The 18,514-nt window shown below is 39.3% G+C and overlaps 1 protein-coding gene across 3 annotated transcripts in view; it reads right to left on the reverse strand.

The window, feature by feature from the left end:
* Nucleotides 1-18,514, reverse strand: part of LOC140726765 (beta-galactoside alpha-2,6-sialyltransferase 2-like) — a 93,747-nt gene that overhangs the window by 73,624 nt on the left and 1,609 nt on the right. The window contains exons 1-2 of one of the 3 annotated variants that reach the window (XM_073043564.1): nucleotides 15,610-15,742; nucleotides 12,409-12,466 (exon numbers count right to left, since the gene is read on the reverse strand). The exons of the other annotated variants lie outside the window; for them this stretch is intronic. The gene's annotated coding sequence lies outside the window, so the exon portion shown is untranslated. Of the gene's footprint in view, nucleotides 1-12,408; nucleotides 12,467-15,609; nucleotides 15,743-18,514 lie in introns of those variants that run through there. 3 annotated transcript variants of the gene reach the window in all.

Here is an 18,514-nt window from a genome sequence, read left to right on the forward strand (position 1 = left end):
AAAGTGACCATAATGGTGCATTACTGAAGCACAGGAACCATTATACTACACAGCTGAATTGATCAGTCGGAGAGTCTGCATAATAAATCCAATCCCATGGGCCTACCTGCCAAGCTGTGAATTTATGAATTTAGAGCTGCTTTGGGATTGAGACCCAGGGTTGATGGAGGGCCTCCGGACTTTTCACTTTCTCTATGCACTGAGGTCACTCGATTTCCCTTTAGGGCAGTTACTTCATCAATTTAACATGCAAATACAAAATCTTTTTTTGAAAAGCATCTTAAATAATTATACTTTCATATATGCATCACTGTGTAATGGATGAAATGCTATTTATAGACAAATATGCTAATTCTAAATGATAGCCATTAGACAGGCCTGCCAGCCTCGCCTGTAACACCAAATTGAGGATGGACTGCTTCCAACTTGAAATTGATAAGTGCATCAAAAACTTTTTTAAAATTGCATCTTATGAAATGGGATTGGCAATAACTAGACACACACTACCCCTGCAGAAGTAATAGTGATAACTAGATCGCATGAGTAACAAGTTCAGAGCAGAGGTTTGTTTTACAGGAGTTTAATGTATAAACTTGTGCAAATACCCGAGTCACACTTGGGAGTGAAGCAATGTCTGGCTGCAAAGAATGAGAAAAGCCAGGCAGGAGCAGTAAGTGTGCGTACAATAGCTGCCCACTTTTCCATTTGTTATGGGTTTGTATTATCAAGTTTCTTAATGAAACAGATAATTCAAACCAGATGGGCAAAATACAAGATGGTCCTTTTCGATGTTAAAATTCAGGAGTCACAGCAGATCCACATTTCTACTCAAAAATAGGAAATACACCTCAGGTTTCAAAAGCAGCAATATCATTGTATGATAAATCCTCCCCTTTCCTAACAATGACAATGAACTTCTTTCCTTCCCCCCAGCGACTTGTTAGTAATTTGCAAGCGGAGATTGACAAGAGCATGGTTAATAGATGGGCGGGTAGTTGTCCAAGACTGGATTTGGGAACAAGCATTTTGAATGAGCTTGGCTACCTGCTGAGAGCTGTGAAGGACGTCGGATAAGTACAGTTTGAAAGATAGAACTATTACAGAGGGTTTCGGCGGCCGCCAACAAGCTAAGGGGGAAGTCCAGTAGATCTGGGCAAAAGAGAGATGCAACTAGTAGAGCCACTGCCTCAAAGTGGGTTTAATCCAGCGCTAAGAACTTTCCCTGCCAAGTGTGTACATGCTCCCTATTACCACGTGACACTTGTACCACAGGAAGCACCTTATCAGGACGCCTAATAGCTTGGTATGCCGACTGCTCTGCACGTGACCGCAAAAAACTGCAGAGTTACGGACACAGTTCGGCACATCAGGCACATGGACTCTGTCTACGCTTCCCGTTGTCTCAGTAAAGCAGCCAGCATAATCAAAGACCCCAACCACCACAGATATTCTCTCATCTCCCCTCTTCCATCAGACAGAAGATAACAAAAGCTTGAAAGCACATACCACCAAGCTCAAGGACGGTGTCTATCCCACTATTATAAAACTATTAAATTGCTCCTTAGTATGACATGCAAGAAACTGCAGAGAGTTGTGGACACAGATCAGCGCATCACAGAAACCAGCTCCCTTTAGAAACTCTATCTATACTTCTCTCAGCCTCAGTAAAGCAGTGAGCATAATCAAAGACCCCACCCACCATAGATACTCTCTCTTCTTCCATCGGCTGAGCACAAGTACCACCTGGCTCAAGGACGAGTTCTAGCCCACAGTTTTAAAACTATCAACTAGCTTCCTAGTATGACATGTTTGACTCTTAACCTCACAATCCACCTCATTATGACTTTGTAACTTATTGTTTACCTGCACTATATTTTTTCTATTAGACTCTATTCTGCATTGTTACTGTGTGACGTTATTCTAGCCCAGGGCACCGTGCAACGCCCTTGCAAGACAAAGTTTTCCAGTTCCAGTGCTTCTTCTTGCTCCTCTTTCTACCCATATCCCAAAGACATGTGGATTAGGGAGTTGGGAATGAGCTACTGTAAACTGCCTCCAACGTGTAAATGAGTGGAAGAACCTAGGAAGAACTTTGGGAATGTGGGATGAATAAAATGGTATTTGTGTAAAAGGGTCCTGCATGGTAGGCATTACAGGGTGGGTCTTTAGGTGGGGTTTTTAAACACAGAGCAACACAGATGAACATAGAGAAAATAAAGTTGTCCTGAAATTAAGTCATTAGTCTAACCATAAGTGGTGTCAGTGGTGAAGTTCAGTCCCACTAACTTCCTAGGAATGAATTTCAGGAGGTAAAATTATTATGTACCAACATTGCTTTATACCAAATTTCCCATAAAATTTCTAGACAACTATGCCATGAAACAGGCTTCAGTATTTTTTCCTCTCTTTTCACACTACTTCTTTAATTTTATATACAGTGTACTCATTGTAATTTATAGTTTTTACGGTATTACTACGTATTGCAATGTACTGCTACTGCAATAACAACAGATTTCACAACGATATTAAACCTGATTCTGCAGTCATCTTTGAACATTCATCTTTAGAGTTCAAACTTACATCTTTTTCCTTATTCTAGATTCATGTTATCCCAGATTCCAGAGGTCAGACAGCATAAATATCTCCAGGCCCCATCCAACCTCAGGTCAGCCATCTCTGCCCTTTGCGTCTAATATGCAAAACCTCAGATTTTCCTCCACACCTCTACAACTGCATCAGCAACCTCAGTCTCTCCTTTCTCCTTAATTTACTCTATATGTGTTCTAGTAGTCATTAGCTGAAATATAGCCCAAGGCTCAAATCATTTGAGAAATATTGAGCACATTTTAGTGATGAGTGGGATTGGCCAGAGGTTGAGGTGGGTGGGAATCAGTCCAGTCATTCACAGGAAAGATTGGGGAATTTTCACTCTTGATGATCTCCAAGAAGTCACTAGTTTAATTTTAATAAGACCTGGAAGTTCAAAAATGTCAAGTTTAAGACCCAATTACTGTACAGCAAGGGCCTTATGCCATGAGACCAATTTCAAGTTACTTCTCTTTGAGCTAATTTTTTACTGAAAACTGAAGTCTTATTTGCAGAAAACAATATTAGGTTAATAAAAACAATGCAGAACAAACGATACACCTGGGCTTGTTCTGTATTTCTATTGCATGAAACCACGAAATACAGTTCATCAGTCTAACAATAATCAAATAATCAAAAATTGTTTTAAGGTCACCTACTTGATGAACCAGAACTATCACTGCCAATTTTGCAAAACAAAGCACTATAAGGCTCTCCATATACAAACATATTTCTATCATTGTTGCTATGGAAATAAAGATCCAGTCCCTAGTGTTAATAGTTACTCCATAAAAAGCTGCTTAATTGGCAGGGAGCGAGATGCATATGATAGCTGCTAATCAATCATGCGATAATCTGCTTTGCTACATCATAACCACTAAAGACAAAGATTCCTGTCAGTGAATTGTGAGATATAATAGTTCCAGGTCTAAACAACAGAGGTTGAATTTTAAACATGGTGACTGTAATGAACAGGGTAAGCAGTTGATTAAAATGGCAGTCAGGTGTTTTGCAGTCCATTCCCGATTCATTCATGCTGGCTGACATTATAATTGCTAGATATTGAACCGAATTGGGTTCCTAATAGAGGGAAGCAGAGAGCACATAAAAACGTCAGAGATCTGGTGAGCATCTGGATTTTTGCCACTGGAAGCAGGAAGGATGCGGCCAGAGAGCAACGAGAGAGCTGGACATTTTAAGCCTTCATATTTTTTGGGGGCAGCTGAAGGAACAGAAACGAGGCTCTATAAGGGAAATGCCCATAAAATGCTGCAAGAACTCAATGGGCTAAGATGGTCCCCTCACAGATGCAGCCTGATCTGCCCAGCTCCTCCAGCATTTTGTGTACATTGCTCAAGATTTCTAGCACCTGCAGTCCCTCGTATCCATAAGGGAAAGATGAGATCGACCTTGCCATTGGCTCCTTACCAGGCGCCAGGAACGTTCAAGCACCTGCAAAGGGAAACGGGCAGGCAGGCACAGTTCAACTTGTCAGGAAGGGTGATAGCAGGATGACATTCGGGATCCCATCAGAAGGTGCCAGCAGTGAAGGAATTTTTATTTTATGCCCTAACTTCCGTAAACTCAACCACCAACCCCATTTCTAACCCCAGAGCCACACATCAACAACTGATAACCGCTGTTGAAAGTTAAAACTAAAATATCCGCCATCTAGAAGTCAGGTGGTACACCTGAAGCACCTGCCCCAGAAAGCTTCAAAAGACACTAAATTGTGAGATGGAGTTCCCAACACTGACAGCTCAGCAGAAAGTTCTACTATCGATGGATCATACACATCTCCAAAGGCAACATTTGACTGGGTGCATCACCACATATGGACACCATCCCAATAATCAGGGACCTGTATATAACAAACAGCGGTGACCTGGTGCTGTCATACCCTGGGAATAGCATTCAGAAACCCACCCAACTTTTAACTGCTGACTGTGAGCTTCAAGCTCACTGTAGTCTCAGCGGCCAACTGCAAGGAAATCATACGACTCCGATGCAAGACAGTGACCTCCAGATCTTTCTCCCATCTAGTCTGTAAATACTTCCCATGCAAGGGTGGCCTGAGTCCTTCCTGCTATCTTAAATAACAGCTCTCTCATCAGCTAAGCCTTTCACTTGAACATAGGAGAGGAACCCAGCCTCTAAAATCCCTGGAGTTAGAATAGACACCATCTTGTTTGCACTTCTCACCCACTCACCCTTCACACAACAGTTGTGATTAGATTTCAAATCAGGCTTCCACAACTTTGTTGATGGATAATTTTTCATTTAGCTCTTACATCTTGCAAGAACCAATATTTTAATTTACTTTCTAAAGAAAGGGACATGTTGACCCAATGTTATTCCTTCAAAATTATTAACTTTAGTCTGCACTCATAACAAAAAAAAACATTGAACTGAAGAAAGCTTATCTTCAAATAACAATAATGTTAATGGGACAGTTGTCTCAAAGCATTTCACAGTTGGTGACCTAGTTCTTTTCTATTTTGATAGCTTATTGTTAACTGTGTCAGAATTCAATTAGTTTCTGATCATGTGGAATGCACAGATTATCATGGTCAATAATATTAATATTCACATAAGATTTTAATGGTATTCTATAGAGTGAATGATACAGTCTGTCCACCTGGTCTATTTCTAATCCATCTCCACTCCCATGCCTGGTTGCAGAATTAGCCTTTTTTCTAAGAAGAAATTACCACATTTCATTTTCAGAAGTTTATACACAGATGCAAAAAATGGTGAATCTTTAACAAGCGATTAAAGCAGATGTGTATTTCTTTACAGCTTTTTGCAAGATTCATGCTTCCACGACTACACAGATGAGAACGAAATAAAACCATTCTATTCCCTCTAGAAACTGTCAAAAAGTCTTCATGTATTTCACCACCTTCAAAACATGGTGCTCAAGTCGGACTAGTTGCTTTCCAATGTGATCAACAACACTGGTGTGATATTTCCTGCCTCTGATGGGCAACAAGCTACTCTCTTGTTCAAAGTAAACGCATCATCAAAATATATGTGTTCACCATATGCAACTGAGATTCAGTTTCCTGTGGGCATACTCAGAAGTCCAGGAACCGTAAGAGTCAAAGAAAGACCGCACCCAACTGGATGGACAAACAACCAATCTGCAAAGAAAAACAAACTCTGCAAACACAAAAGAGAAAAAAATAAAAATATCGAAAACATGAGATGAAAAGTCCTTGAAAGAGAATCCATAGGTTGGGTGAACAGTTCAGTGATGGGGCAAGTGAAGTTATCCCCACTGGTTCAAGAGCCTGATAGTTAAGGGGTAATAACTGTTCTTGAATCAGAATATTGCGAGTCCTGAGATTCCTGTACCTTCTTCCTGATGGCAGCAGTGAGAAGAGAGCATGACCTGGGTGGTGGGGTTCTCTGATGATAGATACTATCATCTAACAGTTGTTCAAATGTTTCTTCACGCCTACTACTACGAAGTTGCACGACCCCTAAGCTAGGATTGCATGTATGAAAATAGTTAGAAAGCAGAATGCATTGTTACCATTAGTAATTCCTTTCAACTTATCTATTGGTGGTAATAACTTTGCAGCACAGGATTTTAAATCAAAACTGGGCTTTTCAGAAACAGAGATTTCATCATCTTATTTTAATCATTTGTGATTAAAATAAGAAAAATTGATTAAATGGGTATGTTTAACAATTGGTAGGTTTTACCTGCATAACTCTAAACTAAAAAAAAATCAGCATAAGTTTTCAAAATCATTGAGTTATTAGATTTGTTCCTTTTCTCCTTTCTTATATTGAAATATCATCCAGAGGATTGATTAGCACAATGTTCTAGGTACATTGGTTACTGCTAGCCACTTTGGTCAGTTTTTCTTCACATACTCTCCATCCCATTGACCCTGATTTGTTGTCCTTTAACTTAGAGCTAATCAACCAATTTTTGGCAAAAGCATTAATATTTTACAATGTAACTGTCACCAAAGAATTAAATAATACACAACAAAATGTGGTTGATGATGAATTTGACATTTATTAGATTTATAGCTTTGTTTGCGTTTAGGAAATGGGAAAGCTCTAAGAATTATAGTTATTGCCAATTGCTCAGTTGGTATCGAGTTTGATAGCTGGGATATTACAAACTAGCATTGTAATTGTAAGCACCGCAGTGATAGTACCTCTCTAGTCAACCACTGATTCGAAAGTTAATGATGCAGAGGGCCAGATCCTACAGTTATTCTGTAGCTGGCAATGACATAGTTCAGGAACTCTCAATGTACAGACAGTGAAGGGCACAACAATGGTGGAATTGGGGAAAGCCAGCAAGAAGGTTCTGCACTTTGTTCTTGGGGAATATCTTAGTTTGGTACCCATCTAATCCAATGTTGCTGATACTTTTTGGCCCAGTGTCTAACTACAAAACTATTGCTGAATATTAAATACACAACACTCTGTACTACTGTGGCTACCATAGACTTTGTTATTAGGCAAATCATTGTTGGAACTGAATTCTTCAGGTTCGTAACAAGCAACACAATTCTTCACATTTATGATGAAGTAGGTGTGGCATGATAAGCATCTGTTGCAAGTTATTTAAATTGTTTACAATGCCAACTGATCAACATGCATGTGCATTTCGCCAGAATACACTGCAGATTGAGCACTCCTTATCCAAATTTCCAAAATCCAAAAACCTCTGAAATTCTAAATTTTTTGAGCACTGACATCACAAATGGAAAATTCCACGTTCTCAGGTGATGCTCAAGTGTGCACTACAGACAGTTCTGAGAAGTGACCTTACCTATGTAATGAGCAGAATTTAATTACAAATAGAATAACATTGCTAAAAGCAAAAAAAATGAAGATTTCAATTGCATATTGAAAGAGTGGATTCATCAGCGGACTGAACATGTGCCTTTTTAATGGTATGCTGGATCATGAAACAAGCAGAGATCTACCATGATGAACTGAAAATTGAAGGTAATTGTGAATATTCAGCAGGCCGGTTGCAGAAATTTAAGAAAAGGCAAGGCATTAAATTTTAAAAGATTTGTGGTGATAAAGCATCTGCTGAACATGAACCAACAGAGAATTTCATTGACAAGTTTGCCAAGATCCTCTGATGAAAATCTAACACGCTGATTTGTTCATCACTATATATGTGTGATGAACAAGTGTAAGACAAATACTGTTTACCAGTTGCACATAAATTCAGAGTCAGAAATTACGGCGATCCCAAACTACCTCATTATATATTTCAAAATTCAAAAATATTCAAAATCTGAAACATTTCCAGCCCCAAGCATTTTGGATACATGACCTGTATGAGTAAATAGGGGGAGGAATGATACACAATGGCATAGTGCCTTTGTACTTTTTCATACTTTTCACAGTTGAACAAATTGCACTGTAATTATATCTGACAGCAAAGATTAAGGTTAAGAGTTTCTAGTCCACCAGCCTTAGGATCTGACTGGTGCCAGACCAGTACAGACTACAAAAATTGGCCATGATCACCCTCCCCAGAGCAGGAGAACTTTTTTATGTGTATAAACACTCTCTGGGTCACACAAGGGCTCCAAGAACCGTCTATAAAACAAAGTTTCTAACTCTGAAACACTGATAGCCAAGGTCACAAATCTTGCACTGGTAGGTTGTTAGCTACAGATTAGTACAGATTTTAGTTCATTTTAGATCATAGTTAGATCTGTTTGAATTAATTAATTGGTATAGATTTGTACTACAGGTTCAAAACTTGCCAGACCACTGGAATTGGGGAATGACAGAATGCGGGACTAAAAAGTTTCAACCAATATCATCTATATTCATCAGCCTATATCTATATTCATTGTATGCTTGGCAGTGGCAAATCAATACACATCTTGAATTTCCATTACTCAAATGCACAACTTCTACGTTTTCATTTTTACGTTTTGATTGCAGATCCATCTTGCACCAATTTCCAGCCGCAGGGTGACACCTAGCATACTGAACCATTTTTGGAAGTGACTGCAATAAAGGAAGTAAAATAATTATAGCTAATATTTCAATTGGACATCTTCCATCTGATTTTTATTGTGGAGAAGAAGCAAGAAGCTACTCCGTTTAATATCTGGGGTTTTTTTACTCACAAACAAAATATTCTGTCAATGTTTTGAATCACTCACTGTATTTGTGGAGAGATTCTGTTATTACAGTTCACCAAAAAAGGAGGAAAACATAACCCTTAATTTTCTGGCACAACATTTTGGGCAAAAATATGCAGTGATGTTAACTATATTTACTGAACTGCAATAGTCCGGAAATTATTCAAAACACAGTTACAAGTCTGTAACAGGCTAGATGCAGGAAGATTGTTTCCGATGTTGGGGAAGTCCAGAACGAGGGGTCACAGTTTAAGGATAAAGGGGAAGACTTTTAGGACCGAGATGAGGAAAAACTTCTTCACACAGAGAGTGGTGAATCTGTGGAATTCTCTGCCACAGGAAACAGTTGAGGCCTGTTCATTGGCTATACTTAAGCGGAAGTTAGATATGGCCCTTGTGGCTAAAGGGATCAGGGGGTATGGAGAGAAAACAGGTACAGGGTTCTGAGTTGGATGATCAGCCATGATCATACTGAATGGCGGTGCAGGCTCGAAGGGCCAAATGGCCTACTCCTGCACCTATTTTCTATGTTTCTATGTTTCTAAGTCAAGCAAAACTCATTTAATTGCTTCTAAGATGACAGTAGCTGACAATCACTGTTTACCATCTGGTTTGTACAAAATTTGGCTACGGTACAAAATGAATTTGGATTCTTAATACTGCATTTGTGCACATAAATGTACCATAACATTATAACTCTATTTCCTCTTTCAAGTGGGATATGTTTACCTTTTGTTGGGTAGGCAGATTATGAGTTTCTTTGAGTTAACAATACATATCAACCATCATATATTTGTATCACATACTGTAATTAATCTACGTATTTGAAAACAGCATGCAATATCTCATCCCTTTTAACTTTACATTGCCACAAGTGTACATGTGAATAGCAAAATTAGTTCCCTGTCCTGCATCCTGGAATGGAAATAAATCCCGGTTCATCTGAAGTGTTCTGTCATGTGTGAATACCGGAAAGCAATGCTTGAATCTTTCATATTTCCCTAAAACCTTGAGTACCATCCATTGTATTACAGAAACAATATTGGAATCAAGAAGTTGGCAATTACAGTTACAAAAGAAGTGGTTTCTAGAATTATCACCACAACAGGGCTATAGCAGACATGATCTCAAAGGTTCTCAACGCATCCTTGCATCACCTGAACAAAGCAAGTACCAATGTCACTATGCTGGTTACTGACTATAGTTCGGCATTTAATACAGTAGCATCATTCCTACAGTTCCTACAGCTACAGAACCTGGGCCTCTGTACCTCTCTCTGCAACTGGATCCTCGATTTCCTAACCGGAAGACCACAATCTGTGCAAATGAGAAATAACAGCTCCACCTTGCTGACGATCAACACTGTGCTCCACGGGGATGGCTGCTCAGCCCTCTGCTCTACTCTCTCTACATCCGTGACTGTAAGGCTGGGTACATCTCAAATGTCATCTATAAATTTGTTGATGCTACAACCATTGCTGGCAGAATTTCAGATGGTGACGAGAAGGTGTACAGGAGTCAGATATACCAGCTAATTGAATGGTGCTGCAGTCAACCTTGCATTCAATGTCAGTAAGACCAAAGAACAGACTGCTGTCTTCAGAAAGGGTAAGTCAAGGGAATTCACACCAGGGATAAGAAGTGGAGAGAGTGAGTAATTTCAAGTTCCTGGGTGTCAACATCTCTGAGACCTAACCTGATCACAACATATCGATGCAGCAAGAAATCAGCTATGTTTTATGAGGAGTTTGAGGAGATTTGGTATGTCAGCAAAAACACTCAAATTTTGACAGTTGTACCATGCAGAGCATTCTAACTGGCTGCATCGCCTTCTGCCATTGGTGGGGGAGCTACTGCGAGGATCAAAGCAAGCTGCAGAGAGTTGTAAAAGTAGTCAGCTCCATCATGGGCACTAGCCTCCATAGTTTCCAAGATATCTTCACGGAGCAGTGAGTTAGGAAGGCAGTGTCCAATATTAAGGATCCCCACCACCAGGATATGTCCTTTTCTCATTTTTACTATTCGGGTAGGAGGTACAGAAGCCTGAAGGCACGCACTTAGTGATTCAGGAACAGCTTCTTCCCCCTCTGCCATCTGATTCTAAATGGACATTGAACCCATGAACGCTACCTCACTACTTTATTTCTGTTATTTTGCACTATTTATTTTAACTTAACTATTTAATAGACATTTTAAACATTTTCTCTACATTTATCATGTTTTTTTCATTGCAGTGCTGCCATAGGCTTACAGATTTCACAAGTGCCAGTGATATTAAATCTCATTCTGAACTTTCTAAGAACACAAGGGGACGAATGAGCCAATGGAAAAAAAGTTATGAATCTAGTCTTTTCAGAATGCTCAATTTTTATGTTTAATTCATCTTTAAAAACTCTTAGAACAGATCTCCAGCAACTATAGTTGCTGGATCTCATTAACCTGAATGTTCTGAGGTGGAGGTCTCCAAATTCTTAAAGGGCATAAAAGCTGAGTTTATAAACATACAATCACATTGTGAAAGAGCAGAGTGCTTCATGCTGCATTTGGGTTCACCAGGAACAGCAAACAATCTAAATCAATTCCATAAAAAGTATTTTAAAGGGTGGAGGTAGGGAAGCTAGGCAGTGATTATATGTTAAGTTCACTGTATGTTATTAATCAGAGTGCAGTTACATTGTGTTAATTACACAGTTACAATTATACTGTGGAAGAGTTTTCGTTCTCAATTTTTATACTATGCATGATAACATTATATAATATGTCCTGAATGTTGAGCCTATCAAATAACTTAATAACTTTGAACCAACACGACTTGCATTGTTGTTAATTGCCAAAAAACAACATAAAAATAATGTTACAAAATATATTTTAAAATCCAATTTCTCCCTGGTACTTTCTACCAGTAACTAACTACTAATTAATTTTAACAATCAATAAAACCTTAACAGCAGAGGCTGATATTAGGATCATTGCTTTGATTATTATAGATAGACTTAACAGGCCATGATACTTAACACTGAGATTTGTGACAATGCAGAATTGGTATTGTGGGTTATTTTACCCATTTTTGGCAAGCAGGGGTCACCAAAAAGTCCAGAAAAATGTACTCATTCTTGACTGCCTTTCAGTTGTTTGTAAGCCTTGCTGTAGTCCTTGTGATGAAGGTACGCCCACTGTGTTTTAGTGCAAGGAGATACAAAAATTAGATCCTATGACAGTTAAGTGAATGTGATAGGAGCAAACTTATGCAGACAGGTAAAGCAGCAGACATGTGGAATGTCCAAGTTAATATAAATGTATGGAATCGTGCACTTGAAGAGAAACAGCACGAAGAAGCAATATAATCTAAGGGTATTATTTTGAGATGACACAAAAACAATGAGTAATACTCACAAATTTCTGAAGGTGAGAGGGCTCCTTGAGTACAGGAGAATGCAACATCCTAAACTGGAACTTTGAATACTAAAATTGGGCATCATGCTACACCTTTCCAAATTTCTGCTGGAGGCTTAGCCAGAATACTTTCTATAATTCTGGGCACCATGTTTAGGAAAACGATTAGGTTTTGCAGTATTGTTGCTGCTGAGAGGAACAAGACAGCCAATTTGTGTACAGCAAAATTCCTCCAAGGAACATGACATTATCATATGATGTAGGCTCAGATATAAGCACTGACCAGGATGTACAGGTATCCTTTGTTCTTCAATTAGCACATTGGGACCTTTCACATCAATCTGAGAGAATAGACAAAGCCTCTAATTAACTTCCAAACATTTGGAAATTTAGCAGCACAACATTTATACAGCACTGGAATGTCAACCAAGATTTTGTGCCCAAGGTTCTAGAGTGGAACTTGAACCCGCAAGTGTCTGATTCAAAGATAATTATGCCTAATTATGATAATTTGATCCTGACAGTTTAACAGGTTGATACAAGAGATATGTAAACTTAATTATGTGCTGAGATTGGAGAAGCTGGATTCTTTTCCCCTTTAGAGCAGGGAGGATAACAAGAAACCTAATAATATACTGAGGGCTGAGATAATTTCCCCCACTTAATACCAAACCCCCTTCAGCTAGTAGGCCAATAACTAACTATTTAAAATAATTGGCAAAAAAATGTTAAAAATCAAGAGTATTTTTCAGTGGGTCAATAAAGTTTTACGTGTATTATCTGAAAAAATGGTAGAAATAGATTCATAACTATTAAAAGCAAATAGAAAAGGTTGAAGTATAATTTACTGAGAAGCTTCCTGGAATGGGACAGTTCTTTCAACTGCTTCAAGCCCCAGTGATATCTTGTGATGCTTTAAGGTTCTGGAATGGCATGTCACAATACACATTCTACTATGAAGCTCAACACATAATCTTGAACAATAAAGATGAACGCTTGAGCTCTCAGTCTGCGTCATCATGATCCTTGCATCTCACTTGTCTACCTGCACTGCACTACATCCTGCATGGGACATGGTCATTTCCTTTGTAATACCTCGATGTACACGTTTGGAATGATCAGTCTAGATGGGCACGTACTCTTCACCCCCCCCCCCCCCACTGTTTCTTGGCATGTTTGACAATAATCAATTAGAATATAATAACATAAATTCAATCCATTATAAGATTACAGTACAACACATCCAATGAAAATGTGAACGCGAGTTTTGCCTTATAATCATCACACTACAACCCGATTTCCTAAAATTCCTTGAATTATGTGACTCAGTACAGGCCCTTTATGGATTAAAAATGCCCAATTTACTGACACCTCTACGTACACACAAATTCCCATTACTAAATTCAAAATCTGACATGCGTACATACATTTATTCCAATGAATGGTAGAACTAGTTTCCTTGCTCTCTCCAATTTTGATAATTGGTTTATTTTTGATCAGTCTTAAGTGTTTTAACGCCATGCATCACAATACCATATACAATTACCATAGCGTGATTTTTGTGTACTTTCGGACTTGTGGGCAAATTCGACTTAGGGATGGCTATGAAAAATAAAGCCTGTCCTTTAATCAAGGACAGTCTATATTTATAAACATGCTTTCAGAAGCATATAGTCAGGTATTTTCACACCATACCCAGTATTCATTAGAATCAGCATGGGTCCTGAGAAATCCTAGCAATCCGGACACATCAGCTGCTCACACACCACTTTCTATCACTTACAAGCCATACCTTTTCTTATCCTAACTGAAGCAAGATGATTTTCCAGTCTTAAACCACTTCTCCCCACTTCTTTTTTTTCCAAATTAGGTTGAACAATACTTAGGCAACAACGCACAAAATGCTGGTGGAACACAGCAGGCCAGGCAGCAACTATAGGAAGAAGCACTGTCGGCATTTGGGACGAGACCCTTAGTCAGGACTAACTGAAAGAAAAGATACTAAGAGATTTCCTCAAATTTCTTACTATCTTTTCTTTCAGTTAGTCCTGACGAAGGGTCTCAGCCCAAAACATCGACAGTGCTTCTCCCTATAGATGCTGCCTGGCCTGCTGTGTTCCACCAGCATTTTGTGTGTGTTGCTTGAATTTCCAGCATCTGCAGATTTCCTCTTGTTTGCTTGAACAATACTTAATTGTGATGCTTTGAATTAATATTTCAGCAGCATGTACAGTATATTCTGCTCTGGAGTGTGGTGACATAAAGCAGAGCAGACATGGAAGTCAACGTTTTAATGATAAAGGCTACACTGCCCTCCAATATCCTCCTTCTTAACCATACTCTTTACCATTTGAATTGAACTTTCTGCTTCCCCATTTGAAAATCCATGGCAAGGTGAACGAAACGGAAGTTTCTTTCCATTGCCAGTCATAAATTGTTTTCCATCATCCACAACAAATTCATGTAGAAGTCCATGTATATCGTAAAGACAAAGTTTACCCTCTCTAATGAGTATTGTGGGGTACACATTACCCCAAATGCTTTACCTCTTGCCACATCGAATGGCTGTTCATTAATGCTATGACAATGCCCATTTTACTGTCACAATTAACCAATACAGACCTGCTGGAATGGTATTGTAAGCCATTTCCATACCTGGTTGGGTGCTGCAAGCCTGATGTACACATCTCCTGAATGGTCTTGTTTTTCAATGCTAGGCCAATGAATAAGTCTTCCAGCTACTGCCCTCATGTCCTCTATGACTATGCTCAACATGATGTAAATCCATAATCTTCTTTTGCAATTCCTGTCTTACTACCCAGTATCCTCACTTTATACAGGCTTAGTTGTACTGTCTGTTGTAAGCTAGTTGTACTGGCTTAATGATTCAATCCAACCTCCATTTGAATCCATCCATCCAACTGATGTGTATTCATATAATTGCTTCAAAACCATCTTATATGACCTATGCTTCTATATTCTGTTTCCAATGTTCAGTGTGGTTTCTTAGAGTTATCTTGACAAGATATCCAATATTGTGATTTGCTTGGATATTCTATACTTAACCCAGTAGATGTTCTGAGACCAAACAATTGCACACCATGACATTCTAAATGGCACTATTGTTGGATCAGTAAAGCAAGGTCATAAAATGGCCAAATCCAGCTTGTAATCCTCGTCATGGTTTACCTAACAAAAATGAACAAGACCTCATAACTGAACACAACTAATAATAGCTCCCACTCCTCTTCTGTGACAAGTATGGGTGATGCCCTCACCTTCCACTTTGAAAACTATTTCATCCTTTTGAAGGGTTCCTGTTCTTTTGTGTTTCTAAATCAAGTGTGTGCGACAGGCCTGCCATTTTGTACCATCTACCACATTAACAAATACCAGACTTGACCTCATTAGCATTCGATTTCACACAAACTACCTTTCTTTTAAAAAAAAATTCCTTGTGCTTAAGTTTGCACCTTGGACTTACCACGACAATCATAGTTTCACAAATTCATTCAGTGTCAAATAATCACTCAACCTCCCGGACAATGCTGTCACTTTCAACGATGGTGATCTCTCGCATACTCATAAGTGCACAGCTCTTAACCTCCAACAGTTCACTGTGTAACATATAGAAGTACACATATAAGACACGAGGAATTAATGCAAAGTGTGTGTAGTTTATTCAAGTGCTCTATCAAAGACAGACCTCTTTCTGGAACTTTCCATAAACATTGTAGCATACCAACTTTCTGTCAAAATCCATAAAGGGCCTCAAGCCTTTATGTAACAATTATTGTTCACAATCAGTTTACCACATACTTTACAGAGTGAAAATCCTGAAGCAACTGTTAAAGAACATAATAGAAGATATGAAGGAAGTCATTAAGTATGGGGGGAAAAAAGGAGATAAATTATGATAGAATTAAGACCAAAGAAAGGATGAAATAGTCAGTGAGAAATAACCACTGAATTTAATTACATGTACCATTACCCTTAGCAAAAGTTTGGCAGAGACTTTTCATAGCACCAATGATACAATCAGGTAATTTAGCCAGGCAATGAAGGCATTCATTTTTGGATCATATAAGGAGCCAGTCTATCATAACTTCCACTTGCTCTCATTTCAGCACTGTTGTGACTCAACAGGCACAGAACAGACAGACAGACATACTGTGGAATTGTTAGGTAAAGGAAAAATAGGGACTCTATTTAACGGAAGGAAAATCTAGTGGCAATCAAAAATAAAGGAAGACTTCTTCAGAAGGGAAGCGGGCCCTTGGTGAGGAAATAGTGGATAGAAAGACAATGTACAATAAAGACTCCTATGGTGAGGTAAGGTGGACAGAGACCCCAAAAGGAGAGTCAAGGGACAAATATGTTGCCATGGATGTTGGAGAAGTTACTCTTTTGATGGATAAGTATGCCATTGAGGAGAAGGAAGAGGTGACAGAGCAGCAGAGAGGTTAGCGATCAGGGTACAATTCCCGCTGCTGTCTGTCAGGAGTTTGTATGTTCTCCCTGTGGTGCTATGGGTTTCCTCTCTGTGCCATGTTTCCTCCCACAGTTCAAAGATATACGGCTTAGTAAGAGTTAGTAATTAGTGGGCATGTTACGTTGGCACCAGAAGTATGGCAAGATTTGCGGGTTGCCCTCAGAACATCCTTGGACTGTGTTGGTCGATGAGACAAATGACAGGTTTTTACTGTGTTTCTATGTACATGTGACAAATGAAGTTAACCTTTCATCTTTTTGTTTCAACTAAAATCAAGTCAAATTGAGTTTATTCTCAAGTACACAAGTACAGGGAGGTAAAGGTACAAAAAAACCCTGCTTGCTGTAGCATCTTAGGCACATATTCAAATACACACAGAACATAAATGATACAAGACACCAAAGAAAAAGACTGTGCAAAACAAGACGTGAAAAAAATAAAATCAGAAACAAGTCTGTGGTAGGGCTAGAGACTGTCTGTGAAATTCTGTTACTGAGGTAGGGCTGGAGACTGTCTGTGATATTCTGTTACTGAGGTAGGGCTGGAGACGGTCTGTGATATTCTGTTACTGAGGTAGGGCTAGCGACAGTCTGTGATATTCTGTTACTGAGGTAGGGCTGGAGACGGTCTGTGATATTCTGTTACTGAGGTAGGGCTAGAGACGGTCTGTGATATTCTGTTACTGAGGTAGGGCTAGCGACAGTCTGTGATATTCTGTTACTGAGGTAGGGCTAGTGACGGTCTGTGATATTCTGTTACTGAGGTAGGGCTAGCGACGGTCTCTGGTATTCTGTTACTGAGGTAGGGCTGGAGACGGTCTGTGATATTCTGTTACTGAGGTAGGGCTAGAGACGGTCTGTGATATTCTGTTACTGAGGTAGGGCTGGAGACGGTCTGTGATATTCTGTTACTGAGGTAGGGCTAGCGACAGTCTGTGATATTCTGTTACTGAGGTAGGGCTAGTGATGGTCTGTGATATTCTGTTACTGAGGTAGGGCTAGTGACGGTCTGTGATATTCTGTTACTGAGGTAGGGCTAGTGACGGTCTGTGATATTCTGTTACTGAGGTAGGGCTAGAGACGGTCTCTGATATTATGTTACTGAGGTAGGGCTAGTGATGGTCTGTGATATTCTGTTACTGGGGAAGGGCTAGCGACAGTCTGTGATATTCTGTTACTGAGGTAGGGCTAGCGACGGTCTCTGGTATTCTGTTACTGAGGAAGGTGAATTCAAGAACCTGATGGTTGTAGCTATGAAGCTGTTTGTGAACCTGGTGTTGTTGGACTTTTAAGAATCTTTTGCATGAAAGAGTGAATTGAGGAAGTGACGAGAATCTTAATCACTAAAGTCTACCAACCATATCCTAAATTTTTCAGGTCCCATCACCTAATCACTGAAGGAACAACTGCTGCTCTCACCCAGCAATGCCTCTTTTTAAAATTCCCATACCTTTCAAATATCACAGCTTCGTATCTTTCTACCCCTGTAATCTCTGCCAACCTTAAAACCTTGCGAAGATCTCTCTGCTTCTCTGATCCTGACATCTTGCACATCCCGACTTAACCTCTCCATGATTCATCGCAGTGCCTTTTATTTCACAGTCCCCAGGCTCTGCAATCCTCACTATAAATCCTTGACCTAGCTACCCAATTCCTCACCCTTAATAACGTTCCTCAAAAAATGCCTGTTTGATCAATATCTTGGTTAAGTGTTTTACATGTCCTCACACAGCTCTATCAATTTTTCTTTCATAATACCATTCTGAAGCCTCTTGTGAAAGCTTTTTTTTATTATTAACTGCTATATAAATGCAAATTGCTGCTGCAGTAGTGAAGGAGAGGTATTGGAATATGTCCAGTGTCACTGAAGACAGCAGAGTAGGCACATCAGATTAATG

Source organism: Hemitrygon akajei, chromosome 4 (genome assembly GCF_048418815.1).
Source record: "Hemitrygon akajei chromosome 4, sHemAka1.3, whole genome shotgun sequence".
In the NCBI taxonomy this organism is placed as follows: Eukaryota; Metazoa; Chordata; class Chondrichthyes; order Myliobatiformes; family Dasyatidae; genus Hemitrygon; species Hemitrygon akajei.